The sequence below is a fragment of the Eriocheir sinensis genome, chromosome 20 (genome assembly GCF_024679095.1).
Source record: "Eriocheir sinensis breed Jianghai 21 chromosome 20, ASM2467909v1, whole genome shotgun sequence".
NCBI lineage: Eukaryota > Metazoa > Arthropoda > Malacostraca > Decapoda > Varunidae > Eriocheir > Eriocheir sinensis.
In genome coordinates this window covers 6,601,411-6,618,042 of record NC_066528.1, presented here as the reverse complement: position 1 = coordinate 6,618,042, position 16,632 = coordinate 6,601,411, and the positions used below count along the sequence as shown (strand labels likewise).

Sequence of the window (16,632 nt, the reverse complement as noted above, 5' to 3'; positions counted from 1 at the left end):
AAGACTGGAAGATGGCGAACGTAACACCAATTTTCAAAAAAGGAGACAAAAGCGTTGCATTAAACTACAGGCCCATAAGTTTGACATCAGTGGCAGGAAAAATACTCGAAAAGATTATTAGAGACAAACTTGTTAAGTTTCTAGAAGACAATAATGTAATCTCCGACACCCAGCATGGCTTCAGAAACAAGCGCTCCTGCCTAACGAATTTATTAGACTTCTTCCAAGGTATATATAAGAACTGGGATGCCCACATCCCCAGTGATGTTATATACCTGGACTTTCAGAAAGCCTTCGACAAGGTACCGCACGAGCGACTCCTTAAAACTGCACTCGGCGGGCATTGGAGCCAATCTGATCGCGTGGATAAGAGATTGGCTCACTGACAGAAAACAACGAGTACTACTCAACGGACAGCCTTCCGATTGGCTTCCAGTCACTAGTGGAGTGCCTCAGGGTCAGTGCTGGGACCCATTCTCTTCATCATATATATCAACGACCTCGAATCAGACTGAAATCCACAATATCGAAATTTGCTGATGACACTAAGGTGGGGGAAAGGCCCTCACAAAGACCGACTGCGAAATCATTCAGAAAGACCTCAATCACATTATCGAATGGTCGGAAAATGGCAAATGTCCTTTAATGTTGACAAATGCAAAGTCATGCACATTGGGTCCAGAAATAGTAACACACATACATCATGAATGGGAGACCTCTGCAAGCGATGCAGGAGGAAAAGGATCTTGGAGTCACTCTCAGCAGTGACCTGAAACACGCGAATCACTGTAAGCATACAACAAAGCCAACACTATGCTCGGGTTCATAGCGAGGAACTTCGAGTGTAAAACGCCAGACGTGATGCTATCCTTGTATAATTCCATGGTAAGACCGCACCTCGAGTATGCAGTACAGTTCTGGTCTCCTAATTACAGAAAGGACATTGATTTACTGGAAAGGATTCAACGACGCGCCACGAAAATGATACCAACCTTAAGGGCTCAACCGTACGAGGAACGACTCAAGCGACTCAATCTCTTTACATTGGAGAAAAGACGCCTACGAGGAGATATGATTCAAGTCTTCAAGTATCTAAAAAAATTCAATAACGTCGATTACTCCAATTTCTTTGAATTGCAAACCAACCTAAGAACTAGAAATAACGGTTTACCCATTCAGTCTAGTCGATGTAACACAGACATCGGAAGGAGTTTCTTTTCAAACCGAGTCATCCGTCACTGGAACAATCTTCCTTCAGAAGTAGTAAATGCGAATACTATCAACTCCTTCAAATATAGAATCGACCGTCACTTCGCTGCGTCGGGAGTAAACTGAATATTGAGTTGCTTTCATCTGCTCCTCAATATCGAGGCGCTTTCATCTGCTCCTCAATGTCGAGGTGCTTTCATCTGCTCCCCAGGCCCCAGGCTGTCGAGCAGATTAAATCACCAAAGCGGGCAACCTCGTAATGAGCCAATAGGCTTTCTGTTGCCTGCGTTTCCATGTTTCCATGTTTCCTCCTCCTCATCCTCGACCTCCTCCTGCTTCCTCTTCTAACGTCTTGCTATTTCTCATCTTTGTAATAACTTTGTCTCATTATATATTTTCTCTTTTATTCGTTTACTATAATTTTCTCTTTTTTTTTTCCTTTTTTTCCTTCTTTCCTGGGGCTTCTTCTTCTTCTTCTCTTTGTTTTCTCTTTTAATTAATTTTTTTCTGTTCTCTTTTACGTAAGTTCGAATTCTTCATTTTTTCTTTGCTTATTCACTCATTTACGCATTTTCTCCTTTATTCTTCATTTCTTGGTATCCGGTGTTCTTCTGTTTCCTCCTATTCATGTCTAACTATATAATATTTTCTCTTCTACACAGGTTCGAATTCCTCTTCTTTTCCTCCTCACTTTCATCTCTCTTTAAAATGTTGATACTCGCCTATTTTTTTTCTCTTGTCATTCAACTTCTTTAATCCTACTGATGCTTTCCATGGTTCAGTCTCGTATTTCCTTTCAGCTTTTCTTCACAGAAGTCAATTGCGCAGTGATAAGATGGGCAGAGGTTAGGAGTAAGTGGAGGCTATTGATAGGAAGACTTTGCTCCGCAATGCAGTGGTTATCGTGCATAGCTCCGATATAAGGCCTCAAAAAGAGAAAGAAGATCTAGATGCTAGAATTCGGAAATAGGTCATATGGGGTGTCGATCAGGGGGTAAATGGGGTCAATAAATTGCGTGGCGATAATAAAAAGGGGCGGGAGTTCATGATAATAGGGGGGGGGCTAATGGGAGTAGGTGGTATTCATAATTAGGTCATGTTCGGTATCGAATAAAGGATAAATGGGGTCAGTAAATTGCGTGGTAATAATTAAAGAGGGCGGGGGTTAACGGTAATGGGTGGGGGGGCTAATGGGAGTAGGTGAAACTCGAAAAAAAGGTCATGTGAGGTGTCGAATACTGAGTAGATGGGGTCAGTAAACTGCGTGGTGATAATCAGAGGGGGTGGGGGGCTAGGGTAAGGGGGGGTGGCTATTGGGAGTATCTGGAATTCGTAATTAGGTCATGTTCGATGTCGAATAGTGAGTAAATGGGGTCAGTAAATTGCGTGGTGATAATTAAAGGGGGCGGGGATGAAAAGTAATGGGAGGGCTAATGGGAATAGGTGGAATTCGAGAATAGGTCATCTCAGGTGTCGAATAGGGATAAATCGGGTCAGTAATTTCCGTGGTGATAATTAAAGGGGGATGAGGTTGTTGGTAATGGAGTGGGGGGCTAATGGGAGTAGGTGGAATACGGAAATGACTTCATTTTATTTTTTATATAAAAATAGCCGAATAAAATACATCGTAAAATGACAATAACTCCATTACCGTTCATCGCAAAGCAATTCTGAAAGTACCGTTTGATTTGGCGGACGTTTCTGCATGGGGTAGGTGCCCATTTCAAACTTCAGACTATATCATAAAATTCAATCTTTAGTGTTTTTTGCAAGGGGGACCATACCCCCTAACACCGTTAATTTTGCCCGGTGCGTTGATTTCAGGCCATGAACGGCTTCCTCATTCTTTTCTACATAGGATGAAATGCCTCTGGGAAATAGAAAAAAGGAATAAAAGCGTTTTTTTCTGTAAATCAACTACTACTACGTACTACTACTACTACTACTACTACTACTATATACTACTACAGGTGTTATAAAGTGAAAACAGATGTCATTATGTTCAAAAAGTAATTTATCATGACCTTTACATATCCATGCATTGACCAAGTTTATAATATATTCGAGGTCAAGGGTGATGTGTGTTGTTTTCATGTAGGGACAAGCTGGCTAAGTACAGCTTGACCCCTGACCCCCAAGATGAGCTCACGCGCAGGAATAGTTATAAGTCTACCCTCGTAAGACAGCATTTTTGAGGATATCAGTGCATTCAGTCACTCAGTCATTCAGTCAGCTAGTCAGTGACAGTCAGTCCAACCGTTAAGAAAGTCAGTCAGTCTCACACACACACACACACACACACACACACACACACACACACACACACACACACACACACACACACACACACACAGAGAGAGAGAGAGAGAGAGAGAGAGAGAGAGAGAGAGAGAGAGAGAGAGAGAGAGAGAGAGAGAGAGAGAGAGAGAGAGAGAGAGAGAGAGAATTATAGAAGCCATGAAGAGTTTTCTGGCAAAGATGTGGTGTGCAAGAAATAGGGAATTGGAAGATTTGTAATGGATACTGCCTGTGTTCTTTTGTTTATTAAAGGTTGTGCCGATACGAAGGCATGACTCTCCAACGAGTCACCTGTACAGCAAGAGCAAGAGCAAGACCGCCAGCCCGCCTCGACCCCTCAGCCCGCCCCAAGGCTCCCTCCATGGCCTCCTGCAGGGCTTGAGGTGGTCAGGCTCCTCACAGTGCTGCCCCACGCAGTGCCAGGGCAGTGCCACACCTGTAATCTGCGGCGCCATGCCCGGACTGAGGGCGCCGCTGGACTGTGAGTGTTTGACCTTATTTTAAAGCTACTATTTGACCATCGCAGGAATTATTACACGTTTCATTAGTCTTCATTAATGAATGAGTGCCTCAAGTCATTGTTTTGGCTCTGGGCTGCCGCACATAACCTATTCCCAAAGCTTAAAAAGGAGGTCAATCAGGTCACCAAATTACTCCAGAATCACACCCAACACTCACTGAATTGCTCCAGAATCACACCCAACACACAGAATTCCTCCAGAATCACACCCAACACACCGAATTACTCTACAATCACACCCAACACACTGAATTGCTCCAGAATCACACCCAACACAATTAATTACTCTAGAATTAAACCCAGAAAACACTCAAACACACATCATTGCAAATAAGCTTTGTAGACTGATTCTGGATCTATATTATAATGCAGTGGGCAGCTGTCAGTTGCATGAAACGCATATTTGTGTTGGCTGTTCAGGGGACCAGGGGAGCCAGTGTGCAGGGAGGAAGTGAAGGAAGTGTAATTGTTAGTGTTGGTGTGTTGTGGTGACAAATGAGTGTGTATTGCTTTTCTGAATGAGTCTATTGTACCGCAGTCTGTAGAGTGAGGCTGTTCCAGTGGTGTATGGTGCGTGGAAAGTTACTTGTTACTTGTGTTTCTTATTTATCTGGTCCCACTTCCACCGAAGTGCTCTGCAGGACCCACATATTTAATTCATTAAATTTTCAATATTGATCACAACTTATATGCCATGTTAATTGTCAATGTTTCCATGTCAAACCATCAGAGAACAGAAATGTTTTTAGTTCTTTCTTAAATTTGGAGATATCCTTTGTTCTTCTAATGTCACACTAATGCTTGTATGCGTCAGTGTTAGTGTGATATGTTTGGTGTTTATGGATGTGTGTGTTACTCAGTACGTTGGCTGTTTGCGCTGTGTAGACTAGGTACGTGCGTGGGTCAATGTGAGTGTTTGTGATCTCGTACATAAGTCTGTGTGCTTGTGAAGAGGTTTTTTTGGCCGAGGACCTAACCTAGCCTATTATCTATATCGATTATCAGGTGTCGAATAGGGAATAAATCGGTTCTGTAATTTGCGTGGTGATAATTAAAGGGGGATAAGGTTGATGGTAATGGGGCGGGCTAATGGGAGTAGGTGGAATACGGAGATGGCTTTTTTTTTTTTATAAATAGCCTAATAATATACATCGTAAAATGAACATAAATCCATTACCGTTCATCGTAAAGCAATTCTGAAAGTACCACTCGATTCGGCGGACGTTTCTGCATGGGGTAGGTGCCCATTTCAAAATTCATACTAAAAACTAAGCGATAAAATTCATCTTCTCTTGTTTTTTGCAAAGAAGACCATACCCCTTAACAAAGTTAATTTTTCCTGGGGCGTTGATTTCAGGCCATGAACGGCTTCCTCTTCCTTTTCTACATAAAATGAAATGCCTCTGGGAAATAGAAAAAGGCAGTTTTCTTTCTGTAAATCAAAAAAATCCCCGAACATTCCTGATAGTTATATGCAAATATATCCGTTAGTTTTTATCTTAGAACAATTCTGAGTGTACCCTTCGATTCGTGGGAGTTTTCTGCATCGATTAGGTACCCTTTCCAAAGTTCAGAGTAAAAACTAAGCGAGAAATATCATATTTTCCAATCACGTCGACACAACACCCATACTTATGGATTGCTGTTCCCTTAGCCTAGCCTAACTCGATTTCACGAGTTAGGTTAGAGTAAGAAAACAACAATTCATAAGATTGGGTGTTGTTTGATGGGTCAAAAGAAGAAGAGGAAGAAAACCTTGTTACAGTGGTTACCGTGCATAGCTCCGTTTTAAGGACTCAAGAGGAGGAAGAAGATCTAGATGCTAAAATTCGGAAATAGGTCATATGGGGTGTCGAGTAGGGGGTTAATGGGGTCAGTAAATTGCGTGGTGATAATTAGAGGGGATGGGGGTTCATAATAATGTGGAGGGGGCTAATGGGAGAAGGTGGAATTCGTAATTAGGTCATATTCGGTATCGAATAAGGGGTAAATGGGTTCAGTAAATTGCTTGGTGATAATTAAAGGGGGCGGAGGTTAACGGTAATTCGGGGGGGGCTAACGGGAGTAGGGGAAACTCGAAAATAGGTCAGGTGAGGTGTCGAATGCTGGGTAAATGAGGTCAGTAAATTGCGTGGTGATAATCAGAGGTGGCGGGGTTTAGGGTAAGGAGGGGGGCTATTTGGAGTAGATGGAATTGGTAATTAGGTCATGTTCGGTGTCGAATAGGAAGTAAATGTGGTCAGTAAATTGCATGGTGACAATTAAAGGGGGCAGGGGTGAAAATTAATGGTAGGGGGCTAATGGGAATAGGTGGAATTCGAAAATAGGTCATATCAGGTGTCGAATAGGGAATAAATCGGGTCAGTAATTTGCGTGGTGATAATTAAAGGGGGATGAGGTTGATCGTAATATGGGGGGGTAATGGGAGTACGTGGAATACGGAAATGGCTTCATTTTATTTTTTCATATAAAAATAGCCTAATAAAATACATCGTAAAATAACAATAACTCCATTAACGTTCATCGTAAGTCAATTCTGAAAGTACCGTTCGATTCCGCGGACGTTTCTACATGGGGTAGGTGCCCACTTCAAAGTTCATATTAAAAACTAAGCGATTAAACTCATCTTTTCTTATTCGCAAAGGGGACCATACCCCCAGACACCGTTAATTTTGCCTGGGGCGTTAATTTCATAAGATTGGGTGTTAAGGGAAGGGTCAAAAGAAAAAGAGGAAGAATACATTGCTCTGCGATGCAGTGGTTACCGTGCATAATTCCGTTGTAAGGCCTCAAAAAGAGAAAGAAAATCTAGATGCTAGAATTCGGAAATAGGTCATATGGGGTGTCGAGTAGGGGGTTAATGGGGTCAATAAATTGTTTGGTGATAATTAGATAGGGCAGGGGCTCATGATAATGTGGGGGGGCTAATGGGAGTAGTTGGAATTCGTAATTAGGTCATGCTCGGTATCGAATAAGGGGTAAATGGGGTCAGTAAATTGCGTGGTGATAATTAAAGGGGGCGGGGGTTAACGGTAATTGGGGGGGCTAATGGGAGTAGGTGAAACACGAAAATAGGTCATGTGAGGTGTCGAATACTGGTTAAATGGGGTCAGCAAATTGCGTGGTGATAATCAGAGGGGGCGGGGGGTTAGGGAAAGGGGGGGGGCTATTGGGAGTAGGTGGAATTCGTAATTAGGTCATGTTCGGTGTCAAATAGGGAGTAAATGGGGTCAGTAAATTTCGTGGTGATAATTAAAGGTGTCGAATAAGGAATAAATCTGGTCAGTAATTTGCGTGGTGATAATTAAAGGGGGATGAGGTTAATGATAATGGGGGGGGGGGGGCTAATGGGAGTAGGTGGAATACGGAAGTGGCTTCATTTTATTTTATTTTTATATAAATAGCCCCATGATAGACATCGTAAAATGACAATAACTCCATTACCGTTCTTCGTAAAGCAATTCTGAAAGTACCATTTTAATCGGCGGACGTTTATGCATGGGTTAGGTGCCCATTTCAAAGTTCATACTAAAAACTAAGCGATAAAATTCATCTTTTCATGTTTTTCGCAAAGGGGACCATACCCCCAAACACAATTAATTTTGCCTGGGTTGTTGATATCAGGCAATGAACGGCTTCCTCATCCTTTTCTACATAAGATGAAATGGCTCTACGAAATAGAAAAAGGAATAAAAGTTGTTTTTTTCTGTAAATCAAAAAAAATCATCGAACATTCCTGATAGTTATATGCAAATATACCCCGTTAGTTTTTATCTTAGAGCCATTCTAAGTGTACCATTCAATTCGTCGGAGTTTTTTGCATCAATTAGGTACCCTTTGCAAAGTTCAAAGTAAAAACTAAGCGAGAAATATCACATTTTCCATACACGTCGACACAACACCGATACTTATGAATTGCTGTTCCATTAGCCTAACCTAACTCGATTTCACGAGTTAGGTTAGAGTAAGAAAATAGCAATTCATAAGATTCGATGTAATGGGATAAATCAAAAAGTGGAAGTTAAGATAAGGGAGGGGGCTATTGGGAGTAGGTGAAATTCGTAATTAGTTCATGTTCGGTGTCGAATAGGGAGTAAATGGGGTCAGTAAATTGCGTGGTGATAATTAAAAGGGGTGGAGATGAAAAGTAATGGGGGGGGCTAATGGAAATAGGTGTAATTCGAGAATAGGTCATCTCAGGTGTCGAATAGGGAATAAATCGGGTCAGTAATTTGCGTGGTGATAATTAAGGTGGGATGAGGTTGATGGTAATGGGGGGGGGGGGGTTAATAGGAGTAGGTGGAATACGGAAATGGCTTCATTTTATTTTTTTAAATAAAAATAGCCTAATAGAGTACATCGTAAATTGACAATAATTTCATTAGCGTTCATCGTAAAGCAATTCTGAAAGTACCATTCGATTCGGCGGACGTTTCTGCATGGGGTAGGTGCCCAATTCAAGGTTCATACTAAAAACTAAGCGATAAAATTCATCTTTTCTTGTTTTTCGCAAAGGGGACCATACCCCCAAACACCGTTAATTTTGCCTGGGGCGTTGATTTCAGGCCATGAACGGCTTCATTTTTTTCTACATAAGATGTAATGCTTCTGGGAAATAGAAAAAGGAATAAAAGCGGTTTTTTTTCTGTAAATCAAAAAAATCCCCGAACATTCCTGATAGTTATATGCAAACATATCCGTTATTTTTTATCTTAAAGCAATTCTGAGTGTAGCATTCGATTCGTCGGAGTTTTCAGCATCGATTAGGTACCCTTTGCAAAGTTCAGAGTAAAAACTAGCCGAGAAGTATCACATTTTCCATACACGTCGTCACAACACCCATAATTATGAATTAATGTTCCTTTAACATAACATAACACAATTTCACGAGTTAGGTTAGAGTAAGAAAACAGCAATTCATAAGATTGGGTGTTGTGTGATGGGTCAAAAGAAGAAGAGGAAGATGACCTTGCTCCGCGATGCAGTGGTTACCGTGCATAGCTCCGTTATAAGGCCTCAAGAAGAGAAAGAAGATCTAGATGCTAGAGTTCGGAAGTAGGTCATATGTGGTGTCGAGTAGGCGGTTAATGGGGTCAGTAAATTGCGTGGTGATAATTAGATAGCGCGGGGGTTCATGATAATGTGGGGGGGGGGGGGTAATAGAAGCAGTTGGAATTCGTAATTAGGTCATGTTCGGTATCGAATAAGGGGTAAATGGGGTCAGTAAATTGCATGGTGATAATTAAAGGGGGCGGGGGTTAACGGTAATTGGGGGGGGGGCTAATGGGAGCATGTAAAACTCAAAAATAGGTCATGCGAGGTGTCGAATACTGGGTAAATGGGGTCAATAAATTGTGGGGTGATGATCAGAGGGGTAGGGGATTTAGGATAAGGGGAGGAGGCTATTGGGATTAAGTGGAATTCGTAATTAGGTCATGTTCTGTGTAGAATAGGGTGTAAATAGGTTCACTAAATTGCGTGGTGATAATTACAGGGGGCGGGGATGAAAAGTAAGAGGGGGGCTAATGGGAATAGGTGGAATTCGAGAATACGTCATCTAAGGTGTCGAATAGGGAATAAATTGGGTCAGTAATTTGCGTAGTGATAATTAAAAGGGGATAAGGTTGATGGTAATGGGGGAGGGGTGGCTAATGGGAGTAGGTGGAATACGGAAATGGCTTCATTTAATTTTTTTATATAAAAATAAAATAATAAAATACATCGTAAAATGACAATAACTCCATTAGTGTTCATCGTAAAGCAATTCTGAAAGTACCGTTCGATTCGGCGGACGTTTCTGCATTGGGTAGGTGCCCATTTCAAAGTTCTTACAAAGAAGTAAGCGATAAAAATCATCTTTTCTTGTTTTTCGCAAAGGGGGCCATACCCCCCAAACACCGTTAATATTGCCTGGGGCGTTGCTTTCAGGCCATGAACGGCTTCCTCATCCTTTTCTACAAAAGATGAAATGCCTCTCGGAAATAGATAAAGGAATAAAAGCGCTTTTTTTCTTTAAATCAAAAAAATGCCCGAATATTCCTGATAGTTATATGCAAATATATCCGTTAGTTTTTATCTTCGAGCAATTCTGAGTGTACCATTCGATTCGTCGGAGTTTTCTGCATCGATTAGGTACCCTTTGCAAAGTCCAAAGTAAAAACTAAACGAAAAATATCGCATTCTCCCTACATGTCGACATGTCGACATGTCAAAAGAAGAAAAGGAAGAAGACCTTGCTACGCGATGCAGTGATTACCGTGCATAACTCCGTTATAAGGCCTCAAGAAGAGAAAAAAGATCTAGAAGCTAGAATTCGGAAATAGGTCATATGGGGTGTCGAGGAGGGAGTTAATGGGGTTAGTGAATTGCGTGGCGATAATTAGAGGGGGCGGGAGCTCATGATAATGGGGGGGGGGCTAATGGGACTAGTTGGAATTCGTAATTAGGTCATGTTCGGTATCGAATACGGTGTAAATGGGGTCAGTAAGTTACGTGGTAGTAATTAAAGAGGGCGGGGTTAACGGTAATAGGGGAGCTAATGGGAGTACGTGAAACTCGAAATAGATCATGTGAGGTGTCGAATACTGGGTAAATGGGGTCAGTAAATTGCGTGGTGATAATCAGATGGGGCGGGGGGCTAGGGTAAGGGGGGGGGGCTATTGGGAGTAGATGGAACTCGTAATTAGGTCATGTTCGGTGTCGAATAGGGTATAAATTGGGTCAGTAAATAGCGTGGTGATAATTAAAGGGGCGGGGGTGAAAAGTAATGGGTGAGGGGGCTAATGGGAGAAGGTAAAATTCGGATATAGGTCATCTGAGGTGTTGAATAGGGAATAAATCGGGTCAGTAATTTGCGTGGTGATAATTAAAAGGGGATGAGGTTGATGGTAACGGAGGGGGTTAATGGGAGTAGGTGGAATGCGGAAATGGCTTCATTTTTTTTTTTTTTTTTTTTAAATAGCCTAATGAAATACATCGTAAAATGACAATAACTCCATTACCGGTCTTCGTAAAGCAATTCTGAAAGTACCATTTGAATCGGCGGACGTTTCTGCATGGGGTAGGTGCCCATTTCAAAGTTCATACTAAAAACTAACCGATAAAATTCAAATTTTCTTGTTTTCGCAAAGGGGACCGTTAATTTTGCCTGGGGCGTTGATTTCAGGCCATGAACGGCTTCCTCATCCTTTTCTACATAAGATGAAATGCCTCTGAAAAATAGAAAAAGGAATAAAAGCGGTTTTTTTCTGTAAATCAAAAAAATCCACGAACATTCCTGATAGTTATATGCAAATATACAACACCCAAACTTATGAATTGCTGTTCCCTTACCCTAACCTAACTCAATTTCTCTACGGAAAGGTCTTTTTCCTCTTCTTCTTGTGGCCTCTCATCAACACCCCATCTTATGAAATGCTATTGAGTCTATGATACCTTAACAAAACCTAACATGATTTCGACACCATAATTTTCAACACCACCGCATAAGTTCGGGTGTTGTTGAGAGGCTAAAAGAAGAGGAGGAAGAAGACCTTTTCATAGAGAAATCGAGCTAGTTTAGAGTAACAGCAATTCATAAGATTGGGTGTTGTGTGATGGGTCACAAGAAGAAGAGGAAGAACATTTTGCTCCGCGATGCAGTGGATACCGTGCATGGCTCCGGTATAAGGCCTCAAGAGGAGGAAGAAGATCTGGATCCTAGAATTCGGAAATAGGTCATATGGGGTGTCGAGTAGAGATTTAATTGGGTCAGTAAATTGCGTGGTGATAATTAAAAAGGGGGGGTTAATGGTGATTGGGGGAGCTAATGGAATGAAAGTAAAGCGATAAAAATCAACTTTACTTGTTTTTCGCATTAAGGATCATACCCCATATCACCGTTAATTTTGCCCTGAGCGTTGATTTCAGGCCATGAACGGCTTCCTCATCCTCTACTACATAAGATGAAGTGCCTCTGGGAAATAGATACCTAAAAAAAAATCAAAAGCGGTTTATTTCCGTAAATTTAAAAAATCCCGAAGACTCCTGATAGTTATATGCAAATATATCGGTTATTTTTTTTATCTTAGAGCAATTCTGAGTGTACCATTCGATTCGTCGTCGTTTTCTGCATCGATTTGGTACCCTTTGCAAATTTCAGAATAAAAACTAAGCCAAAAATATCACATTTTAAATACATTTTGACATAACACCCAAAATTATGAATTGCCGTTCCCTGACCCTAACCTTAATCGATTTCTCTAGGGAGTGTCTTCTTCCTCTTCTTCTGTAGGCTTCTCATCAACACCCCATCTTATGAAATCCTGTCGAGTTTATGGTACCCTAACATAACCTAACATGATTTCAACACCCTAATTTTCAACAGCACCGCATAAGATCGGGTGTTGTTAGGAGTCCAAAAGATGAGGAGGAAGAAGACCTTTCCCTAGAAATCGAGCTAGGTTAGGGTAAGAAACAGCAATTCATAAGATTGGGTGTTGTGTGATGGGTCACAAGAAGAAGGAAGAAGACCTTGCTCCGCAATGCAGTGGATACCGTGCATGGCTCCGTTATAAGCCATCAAGAGGAGGAAGAAGATCTGGACGCTAGAATTCGGAAATAAGTCATATGGGGTGTTGAGTAGGGGGTTAATTGGATCAGTAAATTGCGTGGTGTTAATTAGAGGGGGCAGGGGTTAATGGTAATGGGGGGAGCTAATGGGAGTAGGTGGAATTAGGAATTAGGTCATGTTCGGTGTCGAACAGGGAGTAAATGGGATCAGTTAATTGCGTGGTGATAATTAAAAGGGGCGGGGGTTAATGGTGATTGTAGGGGGAGCTAATGGAATGAAAGTAAAGCGATAAAAATCAACTTTACTTGTTTTTCGTATTAAGGATCATACCCCATATCACCGTTAATTCTGCTTGGAGCGTTGATTTCAGGCCATGAACGGCTTCTTCATCCTTTACTACATAAGATGAAGTGCCTCTGCGAAATAGATACCTAAAAAAAAATAATAAAAGCGGTTCTTTTCTGTAAATAGAAAAAAAAATCCCAGAAGATTCCGGATAATTATATGTAAATATATCGGTTATTTCTTTATCTTAGAGCAATTCTGAGAGTTCCATTTCATTCGACGTCGTTTTCTGCATCGATTAGGTACCCTTTGAAAAGTTCAGAGTAAAAACTAAGCTTGAAATATCACAGTTTTCTATATCTAGAGCCTGATCTTGAGGTCACAGTTTTTGCTCCCAGTTTCATTGTTTATTTTTTTCTATCGAGGTAACAAAATTACTAAAACTTATTATTCCGCTTGAAATCGTCAAATATTATGTGTGAAGATGACGGCAAATCCAGTGTTGTCCTCAGAATTGCTGTACGTTTAGAAATTAGGGACATATATGCATTTTTACCGTTGATTTGGGATAACACGAATGTTTACTTAATTCTGCACGAACAAGTATCACCTGATGCAGAATGTGACGAGGATATCAAAACTGGCTTTGGTTTACTCTATAATGAATATTAAGAGCGTTATTCGCAGTTTTATATATCTAGATACTGATCTTGACGTCACAGTTTTGCTCCCAGGTTCATTGTTTATTTCCTTACTATCGGGGTACCAAAATAATTAAAACTTATTATTCAGCTTTAAATCGTACAATAGTATGTGTAAAAGATGCCGACGCTTCCAGTGGTGTCATCAGAATTGCTGTACGTTTAGATATGAGGACATATATCCATTTTACCGTTGATTTGGGAAAGACACGAATGTTTGTAATTATAGACGAACGGCGGAGAGATGCCTTGTGCATTATCAGGTAATGTGCCCAAATACTGACCACTGGGGGGCGTGGACTATTACAACACAATTTACAGGTGTGCCGGCAGGTGTGTGAGGTGTCAGGTCATGCGTTAATTACCCCCTTAGGAGCTATTCTTAACACCCGCTTCCTTGGGGGCCATGGCGGGGCTGACCTGAGCCCAGCCCGTCAGACAGATTTTCTTACGTTGTGTCACTAATTATCGTTTGCAAGAGACGCCACAACGCCCACGCATTCGCTGTCGATGGGAAAGACACCTACACTGGCGTTAGCGTAGATAATTTAATAATGCATAAAACAAGTTAAAATATTATAGGAGGGCAGTTTTACTTGTACACCGTAACATATTTTTAGTTTTCTGGCTAAAATACATCTTTTCTGCACTCGTCTCATGTATCCACGTGTGCACGGGCGTGGAAGGCTGTCGTGGGCTTATGGGCGTGATCGTAAGTAGCTTTGTTTGTGAGAAAATAAGGATATATATTTTTCGTGGCGGGCTTGGGGCAGAACCCTAACCCGTGACATATTTTTCGTTTTCACGGCTTTAGCCATCTTTCCTGCACTCTTTTCATATATCCACGTGCGCAAGGGCGTGGAAGCTTAACATGGGCCTACGGGGTTATCTTAAGTGGCTTCGTTTGTGAGAAAATAGGGATCTATATGTTGTAACCCGACCCGGGTCACACAGGGAAGACGACACACTGTTTGTGTTAGTGACACTTGACTTAAAATTCTGGTACTTTAGGAGTAAAGGGGTTCGTAAATGGGATGATGAAACGGTGTCGCCTTTCTTATATGTATTTTATTCTACCTTAATACTACCTAATATTACAAAGGGTAACAAAATGGTTTAAACCAGCGACTGGCTTACGAGACTCAATAAGTCTTCAGGTTTTCTTTCACTATTGGTTACTGACGTTAGCACTGGTATAATATTGAGTAAAAACTCACACAATAAAGTATCACAGAAATATAATCCTAAATAAAACTAATATAATAGAACACAATAGATATGTTAGATACGCTTTCCTCTATGGTATAACTTCACTCCATACTCACAGTAGCAAAGATGAGTGTTCTGCCCATGTTGTCTAGGGAGGGACAAGTGGGTGTACAGCAAACGAGTAGAGTGCTGGCTGATCTGAGGTCTAGCCTGACTAAAGCTTCTTATATAGGAGGCAAGACATACATACAGACATCACGAGGGTAACACGTCAGGCGTGTGAGTCGTACATCAAACTCACATCAAGCTCATACAATAATCTACCTAACCGACATGTTTAATAAGATTGGCTCACACTCGATTTTAATCCTTAGTGTAGCTGTCACGCGGTGACGCAACTGTTGTCATAACATTTGATCGTGTTTTGGCTTAGGGAGATAAGCGGGTGCGTTAATGGGCCATTGTGTATAGGTTGGTAAGTAAACAGTGCGTTTGAGGACAGTCATGTGTTGGCTAGCGGTGCATATGTGAATACCCTGTGGTTTCGTATGTCTATATTTCGGAGTCCGTGTTGTGCTTTAGCGGTCGATACCGCTGTCGTCATCTGAAAATATTGCCGGTGAGGATGATGACACAGCTGCTACCGGAGCGAGTGGTGTCGCGACCCGCGGGGCACCACATATATTTTTCGTGGCGGGCTTAGGGCAGAAACCTAACCCGTGACATATTTTTCTTTTTCACGGCTATAATACATCTTTCCTGCACTCGTTTCATATATCCACGTGTGCACGGGCGTGGAAGGCTGTCGTGGGAATCGAACCCGGGTTCTCTTGTTTGTGAGCCGAGTGTGCTAACCACTGCACCACGAAGCCCCCTGCTGGGTTGGGAGGAGGGGTTAGTTTGCATATGTGGACATTTTTTGTGGTGTGTCGTGAGTGGTGGGCTGGTGTAATAGTGGTTTAAGTCTGGTAATTCCTTGGATTTGGTATATTTTACAGAAACCACTACATGCCTGAGATGCCCCGCCCCGCCCCAACCCACCATCATGACCTACCCGCCCCCCTGGCATAAATTGGTAAGAAATGCATTCTCTTAATGGATATTCCAGTCCATAGCTATGTGGGTTGTGTTGTTATATATACCCTTGACTTGTATTCCTTTACTGTAAGATTCAAAACAATTATAACCTAACCTTGGGAGTAGTAGTTATGTATATTAGCTTTGCCTACCATTTTTGTGACACTGACTGTTCATTTCTGATAAAAAATATGATGCCTGTTATTATTTATAAGGTTATATTTTCCAGAAACTCCTAAATGACTGACTCTTCGATGTCTGAGACGACCCACCCTGCCCTGCGTCATGACCTCCCAGTATAAATTGGTAAGAGATGCATACCACTGTTGATGGTTGCACAAGCCTATAGCTGTGTGGGCTTTGTTGTGTTCATGCATATTACCCTTGAACTGCTTCCTTTATTATTAATAAAAAACTAACCTAATCTAGCCCTGTCTGAAAATTTACTTTAAAAATTTCTCGTATTCCGTCTGTACCTTGATTCATTGGTACTACTGCTCTCGTTAGTACCTATATGATTTCCTTTATTATAGGATTGTGCTATTCTACAGAAACCGTGCGCTGAATGGGTGACTTTTCAATGCTGGAGTCCACTCTGACGCCCGCCCTACCCCGCCCCGCACGTCATGCAGCCTGCCCCGGCGTCAGTTGGTAAGTAATGCATGCTGTTTATGATTATCCAGCACACAGCTATGGGCAATGTTGTTGTCATATATATTACCCATGAGCTGGTTCTGTTTACAGCAAGAATCATTACCTTATAAAACCTGACGTGTGCTTCT

General features: G+C 41.6%; 1 long non-coding RNA gene across 1 annotated transcript; it reads left to right on the top strand.

Moving 5' to 3' along the window:
* The first annotated feature begins 3,764 nt into the window (after positions 1–3,764).
* Positions 3,765–16,156, top strand: LOC127001394 (uncharacterized). Its single transcript, XR_007755248.1, has 3 exons — positions 3,765–3,988; positions 15,772–15,848; positions 16,080–16,156. It is a non-coding gene; the product is annotated as an uncharacterized LOC127001394 (long non-coding RNA).
* Positions 16,157–16,632: the final 476 nt, after the last annotated feature.